Source organism: Lygodium microphyllum, chromosome 3 (assembly GCF_053477565.2).
Source record: "Lygodium microphyllum isolate KBCC chromosome 3, Lygodium_microphyllum_v1.1.10, whole genome shotgun sequence".
NCBI lineage: Eukaryota > Viridiplantae > Streptophyta > Polypodiopsida > Schizaeales > Lygodiaceae > Lygodium > Lygodium microphyllum.
The window spans coordinates 48,096,363-48,112,247 of NC_141137.1; positions in this window are offsets into that span (position 1 = coordinate 48,096,363).

Genomic DNA, 15,885 nt, shown 5'->3' on the forward strand with positions numbered 1-15,885 from the left:
GGTAGTAATAACCGCCTCAGCCCAAAAATGCTATGGTAAGCCCACCTAGCTCATCACACTTCAAACTCGTTGTTTGCTGAATTGTCCTATTCATGTACTTAGCCATACCATTCTAGGGTGGGATGTACAGGGCACTCAACTGATGCTTAATATCCCTCTCATCACAAACCTACTCAAAGGGTTTAGAGACATACTCACCCCCATTATCTGACCTTAGGCATTTCTGTCTATACCCAAACTAGTCCTCAACCAAAGCAAGCCAACACTGAAATGTAGCCAAGACATCTAATTTCTACTTAATAGGATATACCCAAACCTTATGCGTATACTTAGATTTAATGAAAGTAATGAAATACTTCGTGCCATCTAACAACTTGTAAGGTGCATGGACCACATATATCCAAATGAACAAGAGCCAACAGATCACCCATGCATGTCATACCAGAGTTTTTATGCATATTGTGTATCTGCCTACCATATAAATAATGATCACAAGACTCAACACATTTATAGTCAAGGGGTGGAAGATACTGCAAATGGATAAAACCACATATTCAAGAATTTGGAAAACTTGTATAAACTCTTCCAACAAGTCCTTGCTCTCGTTAGCAGGCTTGACTGTTATGTCAGCATCTTCCTTGCCTTTCCCTCGAGGTTCCATGAGGTCACCCTTGCCAAAGGTTGTGACTATCCTCACACCCGGTAGAGTCATGTGTATCCTCTGTGCTACATAGTCCGCCTCACACTTGGTCGCCCTTTTGAATGGTCTTCCTAGGAGGGTTTTCTTCCCGCAATTAGCACTATTTGGAGGAACATGAAATAGGATAGGAAAGCTTTCAATTTCAATTGTCGCAAGGATTTTGCACTTCCCTATGAGTGCTTGTGGGTGTCCCCCGTAAGGGCTAAGAGTTACATTAGTTAGTGTGAGCCCTGGTTGGCCTAGTAGGGTCCATGATTCATAGGTCAAGATATTAAAATCTGCTCCTTCATCAATCAGAGCATCGATAGTATACTCTCTTTTCGTGGTGAGTTTGACCCTAAGATAAGCAGGTGGTACTATGTCTTCGTCTTTCGGGTCTTGGCTTGTAAATTTAAGCCTTCTAACAAATGCCCTTGAGTCCCCAACTGCACGACCAGATGTGGATTCTCCATTGATGTCTTGGATCGTCAGTGCAGTGCTATTCAAGGAGCATCTATCATCAGGACTATCATATCTAGTCATTCTCATTGTTGTAGCTTGATGTTGTTGCTTTCCACTTTAACTAGATGCAATCCGAATGCAACACATATGTGTTTTTGCAGTGTGGCCTTTTTGCCCTTATTGGCTAGATTGGCCCATTGAGGTTCTAGGGTCTCTGTTTCTCTTTGTTTGGGTATGGGCTTTTGGGTCTTTGTTTCTCTCTGTTCGGGTATGGGCTTTTGGTTGCTCTTTTGCAAGTGAGAAGAGAGCCCTCTCTGCGGGGATCGAGGGGGGGGGGGGGGGGGGGGAAGGAGTCCCTCCCAGCCCATAGGGCCATTACAGTAAATGCCATACGTCATTTGAAAGACCGTTTATAGCCAAATTTTGAATTACTTACTCTAAGTTTCAGCCCAGTGATCGATCTATGATATGGTTTCGGCTCTATATGGCCTCGCGGTTAGTTTCATTGTCTTCAAGTTAAAATTTGAAAAAATCTAAATTCGGCCCAACAGGTCCGAATTGCAGGGGCCGAATGCCCGATTCAGCCTGTCCAAGGGCCGAGTAGAAAGGGCCGAATGTAACTAGTCCCAATGTCAAATTCGGCAGTCCGAGTCTGGTTGTCTGAGGGTCGAGTGGCTGAGGGCCGAGTCAAGTGGTCTGAGTGGTAGTGGGCCGAGTCGATAGGGTCAAGGGCCAAATTTTCGAGGGTCCGAGGGCCAATTCTGGGACTTGGCCCAGAATTTCCGTCACTCGAACACGTCGGACGCGGCACGTTTTTTTCGTCGGACTTCACAAAATTTGCTGCGCCGAGCGTTGGAGGCCTTCCCACTAGTCGAGTAGCTCCAGATCCAACCTACTCATGTAGGGGAAGGTGTAGAATTAACTGGGCTGGGAAAATAACTCCCGGATGGCCAGATCAAAGCGGATCCACTCAATAAAGCTTTCTTCCTCTCTCTTGCTCTCCTGAAACCTTGCAATGCACAATGTGGCCTTTCTTGCCACTCTTGGCCCCTTATCACCTTGTCCAGGCCTGCACTCACCTTAATCTTGCTTCCCTCACTAACATTTAACCCAAAATGTTATTTCTTGCTCTTCTTTTTCCTGTTTCAGCTTGTTATATAGCAATAGAAAACCCTACTGTTTGCTCCAACGTTTTTCTCCTATCCTTTCCAAATGCAAGAAAAAACTATAAGGAAAATACCTACACTACTCCATCATGCTTTCCCAAGTCCAAAACAACAAAAATCTACTTGCTAAGGAGATCGAATACCTCTTCAAACTCCCTCGCTTCCCACCTATCTATCTCAAGCACCAGTTCGGGGAAAACCCTACTTCAATGCTTGATTCGAAGCGCACAAGCGCTCAGGCTTGAATCCGTTGGTCCTAGAAATAGAACCAAAATGTGGGAGCTTTCACTCAACCGCCAAGACCCACGGACCGCTTATTGCTTCAAGTGTTCCAAGCCGAGCACTAATGGCTACCTCTCACATAGCTGACACGCCATCCATATCTACAAGTGTAGTGAGTTTACCTCCATGCCAATCGAGTTACCTCCTCTCCCGCGCACTTCGGTAGCTCCACGATCCAAGTGCAAGCTTCAAGCAAGCTCCATCCTTAAGCTCCACGCTCCAAGCTCCATAGCCGCGAGCAAGACAAGAGAAGAAAAGAGAAGAGAAGAAGAGAGGAGAAGATGAAGAGCTTCTCCTCCCCGATCCCTCACCCTCACACGCTCATTCCCTCACACTCTCACACTCCCTCTCTCAAGCACAAGCTCAAGCAAGCAAGAAGAAGAAGAAGAAGAAGAAGAAGAAGAAGAAGAGGAGAGCCACTTTTGGCCATACACAAGAATGAGCTTCTCATTCACTTTTCAACTTTATATACAAAACCCTAAATCCCTTTTGGGCGGTCATCCCCTTATCCCCTTTTTTATATGGCCGGTAGGCCCTTTTTCCAATTGTCCTCCTATCTTCCTAGCTTCCTTCCTACCGCCCATCTACCTTTACAAATTGCACGGGTGAGAGCTCGGCACTCCTTAAATTAAATCATGATGTGCTTACACTCTTTTACAAAAGTATTGACTTGCACTTTTCCTTGTGCACCTTTGTCTTCAGTTTCACTTTGCCTTGACCTTTGTCTTCTACTTTAGCTTTTCCAGATTTTCCACCTTGTTCGTCTAATGGTTAACAAGAATTCAAAAGGGCTGAAGGTGCGATTAGGCAATATTCCAATAACAACATTAACAAGGCGCTTCCCAATGACAAATCTAAGAGTCTATGTTATAAATGTGGGGAGAAATGGTCTCCTAAGCACAAGCAAAAGTGCAAAGGATATATGGCAAAGTCTAATATGTTGAATATCGAAGACTCTGATGAAGAGGAGACACAAGAAAGAAATCTTTTCCAAGTAGAGGCAGTTCCTACTTGTGATGAGATGCATGAGCAAGAAGAGTAGGACACATAGGAGGAATTAGAACCGGTCAGTAATTTTCCTTATGATCCAGGTGGTCCATTCGATCCTGGTGGATCAGAGATTGATGATCCTTCTATGGTTTCTTATCAGCCCATGTTATGTTCCATATCTCATGATGCATGGATGGGTTGTAAAGGTGAAAATACACTTTGGCTCAAGGGTCCTATAAATTCAAATGTTGCTCATATTCTCATTGATACCGGCAACAGTCATAGTTTTGTTAATGCCAAATCATTGTATGAGCTGAAGTTACTACCTCAAGAAATAGAAGCCCTACTGAAGGTACAAGTGGCTAATGGTTCTCAAGAGTTGAGCAAAGAGATATGCTAGCAGACTCCTATTGAGTTATCAAAGTCTTGCACTATTATGATGGACTTGATTGTTCTAGATATGGGTCCTATCCTAGTTATGCCATTTCGACTTTCAAATGCACCTGCAACTTTCCAAGCTCTTATGAACAAGATTTTGCAGCCATTATTGTATAAATCAGTATTGGTATTCTTTGATGATATTCTCATCTATAGCAAGAATAGAGAGGAACATCTAAAGCATGTCAGAGAGGTCCTTCTTACCTTGAGAAGACACAAGCTTTTTGCAAAGGAAAGCAAGTGTACTTTTTATGGCTGATGAAGTAGAATACTTGGGTCATATAGTTGGTGAGAAAGGGATTATGGTTTATCCAAAGAAGGTCCAGTGCATCAAGGATTGGCCCATACCATAGAATTCTACTTCACTACAAGGATTTCTTCGATTATCTTCTTTATATAGGAGATTCATTAAGAATTATGCCCATGTAGCATCTCCTCTTACTAATATATTGAAAAAGAAAGCTTTCTTTTGGGATGCTACAGCCACTAAGAGTCTCAATGAGCTAAAAAGTCTACTCATTTCAGCACCTATCTTGATACGCCCAGACTCTTCCAAGGAGTTCACTATATTTGTTGATGCTAGTGGCAGATGTATTGGGGCTGTTTTATTCCAAGACCATGGTGTTATTGCTTATGAAAGCAGGAAGTTGGATGATAAAGAAAGAGAACTCCACGTCTATGAGCAGGAAACGTTAGCCATTCTTCATGCAATCAAGAAGTTCACTATATTTGTTGATGCTAGTGGCAGATGTATTGGGGCTGTTTTATTCCAAGACCATGGTGTTATTGCTTATGAAAGCAAGAAGTTGGATGATAAAGAAAGAGAACTCCACGTCTATGAGCAGGAAACGTTAGCCATTCTTCATGCAATCAAGAAGTGGCACCACTATAATTATGGCAGCCACTTTAAGGTGAAGAGTGACCATCATGTGCTGAAGTATTTCCTCTCTCAACCAAGTCTTTCTCCCAAACAAAGACAATGGTTAGCTACACTTCAGGGATATGATTTTGAGATTTCTTATATGGCAAGCAAGGATAATGTAGTGGCAGATACCTTGTCCAAGATGTGGGCATGTTCTGTTTCTATTATCTCTACCATACATAAGGATTGGATCTAGGACATTCAAGAAGAATATCTTTTAGATGAGCACATTGCCAATATTATGAAGAAATTACAGTAAGATGACGGATCTAAATTTCCCAATTTAAAATGGCAAAATGGACTCCTTTGGTTTAAAGGAAGAGTATACCCCTCAGTCATCATTTAGATCTCAAATTTTACATGAGATGCATTCTTCTCCTTTGGCAGGACATATTGGATTGTTTAAAACCTTTGAAAAGATCCATAAATGCTTCTATTGGAAGGGACTTTGGAAAGATATCAAGGAGAATGTGATGCAGTGCTTACCATGCTAGCAGAATAAAGACTCAATTTTATTGCCTGGTGATCTACTTCAGCCTTTGCCTATTCCACATGGTAAATGGATTGATATCAGCATGGATTTTATTACAGGACTTCCTACGACTAAGCAAGGCTAGAATAACATTTTTGTTGTGGTTGATCATCTTACAAAATCAGCCCACTTCTTACCTACCAAAGTCCAATATTCAGCCAAACATATGGCAGATCAATTCATGGAAGAGATTTTCAAACTTCATGGATTACCTATGAAGATTGTTTCTGATAGGGATTCCAAGTTCATGGGAAATGTTTGGAAAAGTCTTTTTACTTCCATGGGTACCAAACTAACTCCAAGTATTGCCTATCATCCACAAATAGATGGCCAAAGTGGAAGGGTCAATAAATGGTTAGAAATCTACCTCAAACACTTTTGCCATGATACACAAAATGCATGGGATCATTGGAAATGGATATAAATTCCAAGTGCCTTCAGCATTGTTTCATGATGAAGTGAATTCTCTTGCTTGAGAAGAGTTGGAAAAGATGGAAGCCTTGATGAAGCAGTGCTAATAAGACATCAAGAAGGCACAAGAGACAATGAAATTATATGCATATGATAAAAGAAGGCATCTGGATTTTGAAGAAGGAGAATGTGTATTTTTGAAAGTACCTAAGTCTCGGTATGCTTCTCTCAAGGGTGGACATAATAAGCTTACTCATCGCTATTATGGTCCATATCAAATCACAAAGAAAGTTGGAGATATTTCTTACCAACTTGATTTGCCTTCAATCACACGCATTCACAATGTTTTTCATGTGTCTCAACTCAAGAAATACATTGGGCCTAATATACAAGTTCTTGAAGAACTAACTCCTCTTGATGAAGATGGCTTAATCATCTATGAGCCTGAAAGTATTGTTGGCAAGAGAGAGAAGGCTCTAAGGAACCATGTTGTTATGGAATATCTTATCAAGTGGAAGGGATTGCCTATGGAAGAATCATCTTGGCAACATGCTTCATATTTAGATCAGTTTCCATGGCTTCGTCAAGAAGATAATTAGTTCATTGCACAGTGGACAGCTTGCTGTATTAATTTTCTATCATGAAAATAATTGACCCATCGACATCAAAATTGGATTTTGATTATATAGATGGATACCTAATGAAGTATATTTCAATTCTATATCTCATATGCGTCATTCTGACATTTCTATCCAAAGTTATGGGTCATTTACTATCACTACCCTGTTCAAGACATCATTACAGATTTCCACCATTTTTAGCTTTTTTTGGAGATTCTTTTAATGGAAAATTATCTCCTTGAATGGAAAACTTCAAGGATATTCAGCATTGGCCTCTTATTTCTTCACATTTACCATCCATTTGTCCTTTTGATTTCCAAAGTTTTGAGGAAAAAACTTTTGGGTAGGGATGGATTGTAATAAACCAATTTTCATGCTACCTTACTTAGACAATTACCCTATTTCAAGCTAGAGTATAAAAGGTGAGAGGTTGCCAATGTAAATCATCTTTGTTAATCATTTTTCACATGTCCACTTCTTGGAGCTTGAAGGTATTTCCTTCCCCACCATTGTAAGGGGTGAGTTCCTTGTAGCAACTGTCATCAAATGATTCTCAAGCTTCTATAGCTTCAACATCCCTTTTAATTCTTGGTTGTAAGGCATCTTGAATTAAGAAATGCCAAGCTACAATTTCCAGCATTTTATATTAGTCTTTGTGTAAATTTCCATTGAAGTGGAAACCTTCTTTACATATATCCCCTCTTGGTTGGGCTTGTTGCTACAGCACTTATGTATCCATGAGTGGTTTCCGATTCATGCTTAGCAACTCATGTATGTCATGGTTGAGCAAGAAGTAGCCCACTATGGCCACTTCTAGTTATAAAGCCAAGTGTACAATAGTTTTCATAGCCATGGTTGAGTGTATTGGGGTTTAACACCTTTTGATCAATCAGTGTGTTGGATAGCCATCTGCCACCACCATATTTATTAATAGTAGGTAAGTGAGAGAGAGTGTGTGTGTGCATTAGCAATTGCTCGAAACTTGTAAAGAAGGACTAATCTAACAATCGAAATGAACAGGAAATCAAATTATTCTAAGCTACACACAGTAAGAAATGTAACAAATTGAATTACAAACATGGCCATGCCATGGAACATCTTCCACTACCACAGCACAATGTAGCCATGAGCTCTTAACCAAGTACAAGAAGATAAAAGACAAGAAGGATACAATTGTAATAATGCCAAAGAATGATGCTACATTAGCACTTCTTGCCTTTTTATACTAAACCCTAAAGCACTCATCTCTCTTGGTTGAGTATTTACAAGGTTTATACTTGGAATAGGCTTCAACTCTCATGTTGATAATTTGCATCATTACAAATCATCCCCTTCTAGAGATGTTTTGTCCTCAAAACTAAAGATAATGAGGTGATAGGCAACTTATTTGTAATATTTTCCTCCCCCACTAAATGACCCCCCTTTTAATTAACAATTTTTTAAAAATAAAGAATAAACACCCCCTTACTCACTGTCACTAGGATGATTGCTTACTACGCATTCTTTATTTAATAAATTCATGTCAATAAATTAATGACTCACTTTTCTTTAAGTGTTGATGATGATCTAGCATGGCCATGAGACCATTTAGAGACCGATATTCCTAGTGCATCACTTAATGGGGTGATCAAAGCACTCTGACAGGGATATCTGCTACAAGCAGTACAAGTTATGAAGGGGGAAAGAAGTGCCTACCAAGTGTAAGAGTGTACACAAGAGCCAAGGAGTTACACATAAATGAAGATGGATTAAGTTCTAAGAAGAGAAAGTGCATTAGCATTGTGTATATGTATTTATGTGTGCATTTCGGGACATCTGGGAATGTTTACTTGTGTGTAATGAGCATTGCATTCATTTGCGGTCATCCTCTCCCTTACAAGTCAAGGTTTAAGATTTTTTTTTTCATTAAGAAAGACAAGAGAGGTAATTCTCTCATTAACAAAGACAAGAGACGTGATCCTCTGGAAGTGAGGAGAGAAGTGATTTTCTCTTTCTAAGGTCTAAAAAGACACAAGCTTTTGTGTGGAAGTCAATCTTAAGGTTGAGGCCCAAGGCAATTTAATGAACTCTCCTTAAGGTGGTTGCATGGACCACAAGTTAAGAGTACAGTTTGAGAAATTGTTCTTTTTAAAAAAGACATGGTGAATACATTTTTAAAATATCTCGTGATAAAAAGGAGATCTCTAAAAACGGGTCATGTAGGTTATTGGAAACATCGAGATCTACAACTTTCGTGTTTGACATTTTTTCATCTGAATAACGCACAAAGAGATATCTTGAAATTAGTGCTCCAGAGTAGGTTCTGGAACAACCACATCTTGCATGAAGATCAACTCAAGTCTCTCTCCAAGAAGAGAAGCTCTTGAAAGCCTATAAAAGAGGAGGCTCTCCTTGGGTGTGAGGGAGGTAAAGGAAGCATCACTTTGCATGCATCTAAGAGAAGAAAAGAAGGTGCAAATGCTGCGGAAGCTCTACTGAAATCAAGTGCTGCAAAAGCTCTGCTGAAATCAAGTTCCACGAGAAGAAGATAAGGTGCAAGTGCTACGAAAGCTCTACGAAAATCAAGAGGAGAGCCCTACACATATTGTGTAGGAGAGAAGGAGACTCAAGAAGGATCAAAAGGTGCCAACTTCCAAGTTGTGTAAGTGTTAGTCGGTTGTATACCGTGCAAGGAACATTGATCTTGTTTCCAATATCTACAAGTAAGAACTAGCTTATGTGTAACGCATGAGCTTGCTCCTTGTCAATAATATAACTCCACAAGGGAGGCGGGGACTGGCCCATCTTCTAGTCCCTAGTGTGTTGCCAATTTCTCTACCTCTCTCTCTCTATGCATCTTTCTTTTCTCTCATTTATTCTCCCTCTATGCTAGCATAACATTCGCCATATATATTTTAAGTATATAAGAAAGTCGAACCTGTATCTCGGATCTTATAATAGTGGTATCAGAGCAGGTCTCTTTGCTTTTCTCAAAGTAAAGGCGATCCTTGCAAAAAGAAGGCAAAGATGGCAATTGATGAAGTGCCTACAAGTGATCAATTATAGGCTCAGTTGACAGAGTATCATACCTTGTTGGAAATTCCCAAAGTACGTCAATTGATTGACAGCTTAAGGGCAAGGGAAGAAGCTACTTATGAAGGATTGAATCCTCCAAAAGATGGTGATACTGGAAGAAACACAATTGCACCAATTGATGGTGTGAAGGTGCAAAGCATCCAATTGTTGAGAAGCTTCCTAGAAGGAAGAAGGACTCTCGGGTCAAGAAGAGTAAAAAGACCTCACCTCGAGTGAGGCGGATAAGGATGGAGTCATCTCTCTCAACAAAACTAGCTACTTCCTTGATTACTCAAGTTCCTTCTCCTCCTCATCAACTTCTACTTCCTACTCTCTTGGTTCTAAGTCTCGTACAATCTGCAAATGGACAAAGAGGGACCATAAGAGGAGCAAGCTTAAGAAGACTAACACTTTCAAGTCTTGGGATAAGGACATAAAGTTTGACTCTTACTCCAGTAAGAGAGATCTTGTTAAGGCATTAGCCTTTGTCATGCAATTTGAAGTTGCTTTATCTGATGGTACTTTCTTAGAAAAGTCCAAGCTAAGGTATGTAGGCATGCACTTGAAAGACACACTAGCAATTGGTGGTTGACTCTCATTTTGGAGGGAAGGAAACCCACGACTTGGGAGAAGTTCAAGAAGAAGTTTTATGCTCAGTTCTTGCCTCTCGATTTTGAGAATGATGTCAAGAAGGAGTGGGATTGGCTATGTTAGAAAGAGCATGAGAAGGTTGCTAGTTATGTGGACAAGTTTTGGTCTACTCTTCTCAAGGTTACTCCTTTCATGGAGATCAGCGATGAAGAGAAGAAAATGAAGTTTGAAGGTGGCCTACTCTCTCATTTACATAGAACCATGAAGATGTATCCACACGAAACCTTATCTCGCATGATGGAGTCTACCATCATAGCTGAAAGTTTACATACACCTGGTACATCTCGAAAGTTGGAGATGAGTTCTTATAGAGCTAGACAAGAGCAGCTCTATGATCAACCAAGAGACAAGACTAATCGAAGAAGACCTACCTTTACCCATGACCAACATTCAAAGCCAGAGGGTAACAAGAAGAAGCACAAGTATCTCTCACCCTCTAACATACAAAAGTACAAAGAGGAAGGAAGGTGCTTTCTTTGTGGTGAGTTAGGGCATATGAAGCCTGATTGTCCTCACAAAAGGAAGGAAGAAAATGTGGTTAAAGATCCTCCTCTACCATCCTCAAATTCTATTCCAGATGTGCAAGCTAACATTCATTCAAATGAGAAGAAAAGACAACTCTTAAAGGGTTGGGGGACCCTCAACAATCAACGAGTTTTGATACTCTTTGATCCAAGTTCCACATAGAATTTTGTGTCAATGGATACTCTTGAAAGGATACAAATTCCACCCGATCGATTGGAAACACCAATTGAATCAGATTTGGCATTTGAAGGACTTACAACCAATTTTACTCCTGTCCAAGGGAAGTTGAATCTTAGAATTGGGGATTACCGCGACCAAGAATCTTTCCTACTTGCACCCATTGGTAACTGTGATGTTATCTTAGGCATACCTTGGCATTACAAGATTAGACCTCTTCCCAATTTTGTTAAAAAGACCCTTGTATTTCAATTCAAGGGTTGAAACATAGTATGCATTGTTGATGTTGGAGATTGGCATGTGCCAATGGTTAGTTATGTTAGCATCTCTAAAGAAATGAAGAAAGCTATTTATGCATACATGATTTTTGTGAGAGAGTCAAAAGAAGCTAATGACTCAAGCGCACTTGATGCCTCTAATGAACACACAATACCAACTAATGCTTCTAAGTTCCAGACTTTAAAAGAACCCCTCTATTTAATTGATCAAGCCAGTTATGATTTTGTGAAACAATATGAATATTGTTTTAGTGATTCACTCCCAGGAGAGTTACCTCTTAAGCGCTCGAAAGATCACACAATTGATCTTATCCCAGGCAGTTCACCACCTAACCAACCGCCTTACCGAGTAAGTGCAAGTCAACAAGAGGAGATCCTAAAACAAGTAAAGGAACTATTGGAAAAAGGGTTAGTTCAACCTAGCTCTTCTCCATACTGCTCTCTAGTCTCACTTGTTCAAAAGAAAGATGGTTCTTTCCATATGTGCATAGACTACAGATCTTTGAACAAGATCACAATCAAGAATCATTTTCCTATCCCAAGGATAGATGATATCTTGGATAAGTTGCAAGAAGCTAGTATCTTTAGTCGTATTGATCTCAAGAGCGGCTATCTCCAGATACGGATAGCACCTGAAGATGTTCATGAGACAGCTTTTCGTACAACATTTAGACTATATGAGTTTCTAGTCATGCCATTTGGTTTGACTAATGCACCCGCCACATTCAATTGAATGATGGAGAGAATTTTCAGACCTCACTTAAAGTTCACATGTGTATTCTTTGATGACACTCTAATATTTTCACGGTCTAAAGAATAGCATAGAAAACATCTATCTACTGTTTTTCAGGAGCTTCGCAAGCATAGACTACAAGTCAATGCTAAGAAGAGTGAATTCTTCATTTCGAAAATTCATTACTTGGGCCATATTGTTTCTCACAATTTGGTGAGAATGGATCTTGAGAAGATTCGAACCATTATTGAATGGCCTACACCTACTTCTATACATGAAGTTAGAAGTTTCTTAGGCCTATGTTCATACCACAGGAGGTTCATACGAGATTTTGCGTATGTTGCATCTCCTCTGCATGACCTTACTAAGAAGTGAATGCCTTTTCGCTAGGGATCAAGGCAACTACAAGCCTTTGAAAGAATTAAGTTTCTTGTGACTCAAGAACCAATTCTCATAGTTTTGGATCTTAAAAAACCTTTTGAAATTCAGTGCGATGCTTCAGGGGATTGCATTGGAGCTATGCTTAACCAAGAGCATCATGTAATAGCATTTGAGAGCCGACACCTCAAGGATCATGAGCTACATGCTCCAATATATGAGAAATAGCTTATGGCAGTGGTACATGCTCTTCAAGTATGGAAACACTACTTACTTGGTGTAGATTTTGTTATTAAAACATATCATCAAAGTCTAACATACTTCCTCACTCAAAGAAGCTCTCAGAGAAACACACGCGCTGGGCAAATTTTTTATCTATGTTTCATTTTCAAATCCTTCATACATCTGGAACTAAGAATGTGGTAGTAGATGCTCTATCACGGCGACCTCGAGTGAAAGCAATCACAACTATTTACCATACCGAGTTCATGGATTTACCCAAAATGTATGCAATTGATTTTGACTACTCAACCATATGGGATCATCTTAACTCAGGTCAGTCAATTACACCTTACTCAATTCGAGATGGTTATTTGTATCATCATCAAGCAATTTGTATAGCATTACCATTGTGACACAAGGTAATGGATGAAGCACATGCATCTCCATATGTTGGACATAGGGGCCTACCCACTACTCAAGCATTGGAAATATATTTCTTTTGGCCCACTCTTAGAGCTGACATTGAAAGATATGTCCGCGAGTGAAAGATATGCCAAAAAGTAAAGTATGACAGGCATAAACCACCTGGTGTACTAAAGCCATTACCTATTCCCAATGAGCCTTGGGAAAGTATAACCATGGACTTTATCATGGAGCTTCCTCGCACACAAGCAGACAACGATGCAATCTTGACTATCATTGATAGATTCAGTAAGCAAGCTCACTTTATACCTGCGCGAAAGACAATCAAAGCCGATCATATGGCTAAGCTATTCATTGCTCATATTTTCAAACATCATGGCATGCCTAAGTCCATTATAAGTGATCGATATCCCCGCATAACCAACCTCTTTTAGCAAGCTCACTTCGAGAACCTCAAGACAAAGTTAAAGTTTTCATCCTCTTATCATCCTCAAATGGATGGGTAGAGTGAAAGTGCTAATTCTACTATTCAGGACCTTTTGAAATCCTATGTCTTTGATAATCAAAGAGAATGGAAAAATTATTTGCCTTTAGTAGAGTTTGCATACAATAATACGGTGCACTCTAGTAATGGTAAGGCACCCTTTGAGATCATCTATGGTAAGCCTCATTTACCACCCATCCTTCTTATGAAGGATAAGATCTTTGCAACAGATGAGTTTGTTAGAGACATTGATACAACTTTCACTCAAGTAAAAGCTGCTATCCAAATAACACAAGAGAAGCAGAAACGCAAAGCTGATAAGCATCGTCATAAGTTAGATCTCAATTTGGGACAACATGTTCTTCTTAAGTTTGAGAAGGCTCGCTTAAAGAAGCAAAAAGGTCAAAAGCATAAAGTGGTTAAGCTTTCTAATCACTATTACGGCCCTTTCAAGATCACAGATAAGATAAACGATGTGACTTTTTGTTTGGATCTACCAAGTCATTGGAACATTCATAATGCTTTCCATATAAGTTTGCTACATCCCTATATTGGAGAACCTCCAATGGAACCAATCAAGGAAGATTTACATGACATAGAAGAAAAAGAAGAGTTTCTTGTGCCTGAAAGAATTTTACACCATCAAGACAATACTCTAAAGTCAGGTAAGGTATTATGAAAGTATCAAGTTAAGTTTAAGAATTATCCCCCATTGGATGCTCAGTTTATGATTGAGAGAGAACTACAAGACTTTCCAAATCTTCTTAAGGACTATGTATCCCCTCTCTAATTGAGTTCAACTGTTTAGAAGCTAGAGGGATGTCACTAAATTGATTGCTTATTATGCAATCTCTATTTAATAAATTCATGTCAATAAATTAATGACTCACATTTCTTTAAGTGTTGATGATGATCTAGCATGGCCATGAGACCATTTAGAGACTAATATTTCTAGTGCATCACTTATTTAATGGGGTGATCAGAGCAGTGTGACGGGGATATCTGGTACAGGCAGTACAAGTTATGAAGGGGGAAAGAAATGTCTGCCAAGTGTAAGAGTGTACACAAGAGCCAAGGAGTTACACATAAATGAAGATGGATTAAGTTCTAAGAAGAGAAAGTGCATTAGCATTGTGTATATGTATTTATGTGTGCATCCGAGGACGCCTGGGAAAGTTTACTTATGTGTAATGAGCATTGCATTCATTTGGGGTCATCCTCTCCCTTACAAGTCAAGGTCTAAGGTTTTTTTTTTCATTAAGAAAGACAAGAGAGGTAATTCTCTCATTAAGAAAGACAAGAGACGTGATCCTCTGGAAGTTAGGAGAGAAGTGATTTTCTCTTTCTAAGGTCTAAAAAGACACAAGCTTTTGTGTGGAAGTCAATCTTAAGGTTGAGCTCCAAGGCAATTCAATAAATTCTCCTTAAGGTGGTTGCATGGACCACAAGTTAAGAGTATAGTTTGAGAAGCTATTCTTTTTAAAAAAGACATGGTGAATTCATTTTTAAAATATCTCGCGATAAAAAGACGATCTCTAAAAATGGGTCATAAGGGTCATTGGAAATAGCAAGATCTACAACTTTCGTGTTGGACGTTTTTTCATCTGAATAATGCACAAAGAGATATCTTGAAATTAGTGCTCCAAAGTAGGTCCTGGAACAACCACATATTGCATGAAGATCAACTCAAGTCTCTCTCCAAGAAGAGAAGCTCTTGAAAGCCTATAAAAGAGGAGTCTCTCCTTGGGTGTGAGGGAGGTAAAGGAACCATCAATTTGCATGCATCCAAGAGGAGAAGAGAAGGTGCAAGTGTTGCGAGAGCTCTGCTGAAATCAAGTGCTGCGGAAGCTCTGCTAAAATCAAGTTCCAAGAGGAGAAGAGAAGGTGCAAGTGCTACAGAATCTCTACTGAAATCAAGTTCCAAGAGGAGAAGAGAAGGTGTAAGTGCTACGGCAGCTCTGCGGAAATCAAGCGCCAAGAGAAGAGCCCTACACATATTGTGTAGGAGAGAAGGAGACTCAAGAAGGATCAAAAGGTACCAACTTCCAAGTTGTGCAAGTGTTAGCCGGTTGTATATCGTGCAAGGAACCATGATCTTGTTTCCAAGATCTACAAGTAAGAACTAGCTTATGTGTAACGTAGGAGCTTGCTCCTTGTCAATAATATAACTCCACAAGGGGGGGGACTGGCCCATCTTCTAGTCCCTAGTGTGTTGCCAATTTCTCTACCTCTCTCTCTCTCTACATCTTTCTTTTCTCTCATATATTCTCCCTTTGTGCCAGCATAATATTCACCATATATATTTTAAGTATATAAGAAAGTTGAGCGTATATCTCAGATCTTATAATACTCAGGCCGCCAACTAGCGAACGGAGGGGGGTGCCTTATGATGATGAGTGGGCATGGGGGAGCTCCAGCTGGAAGAGGATGACCTGCTACTCTATCGGGCTGAGGAGGA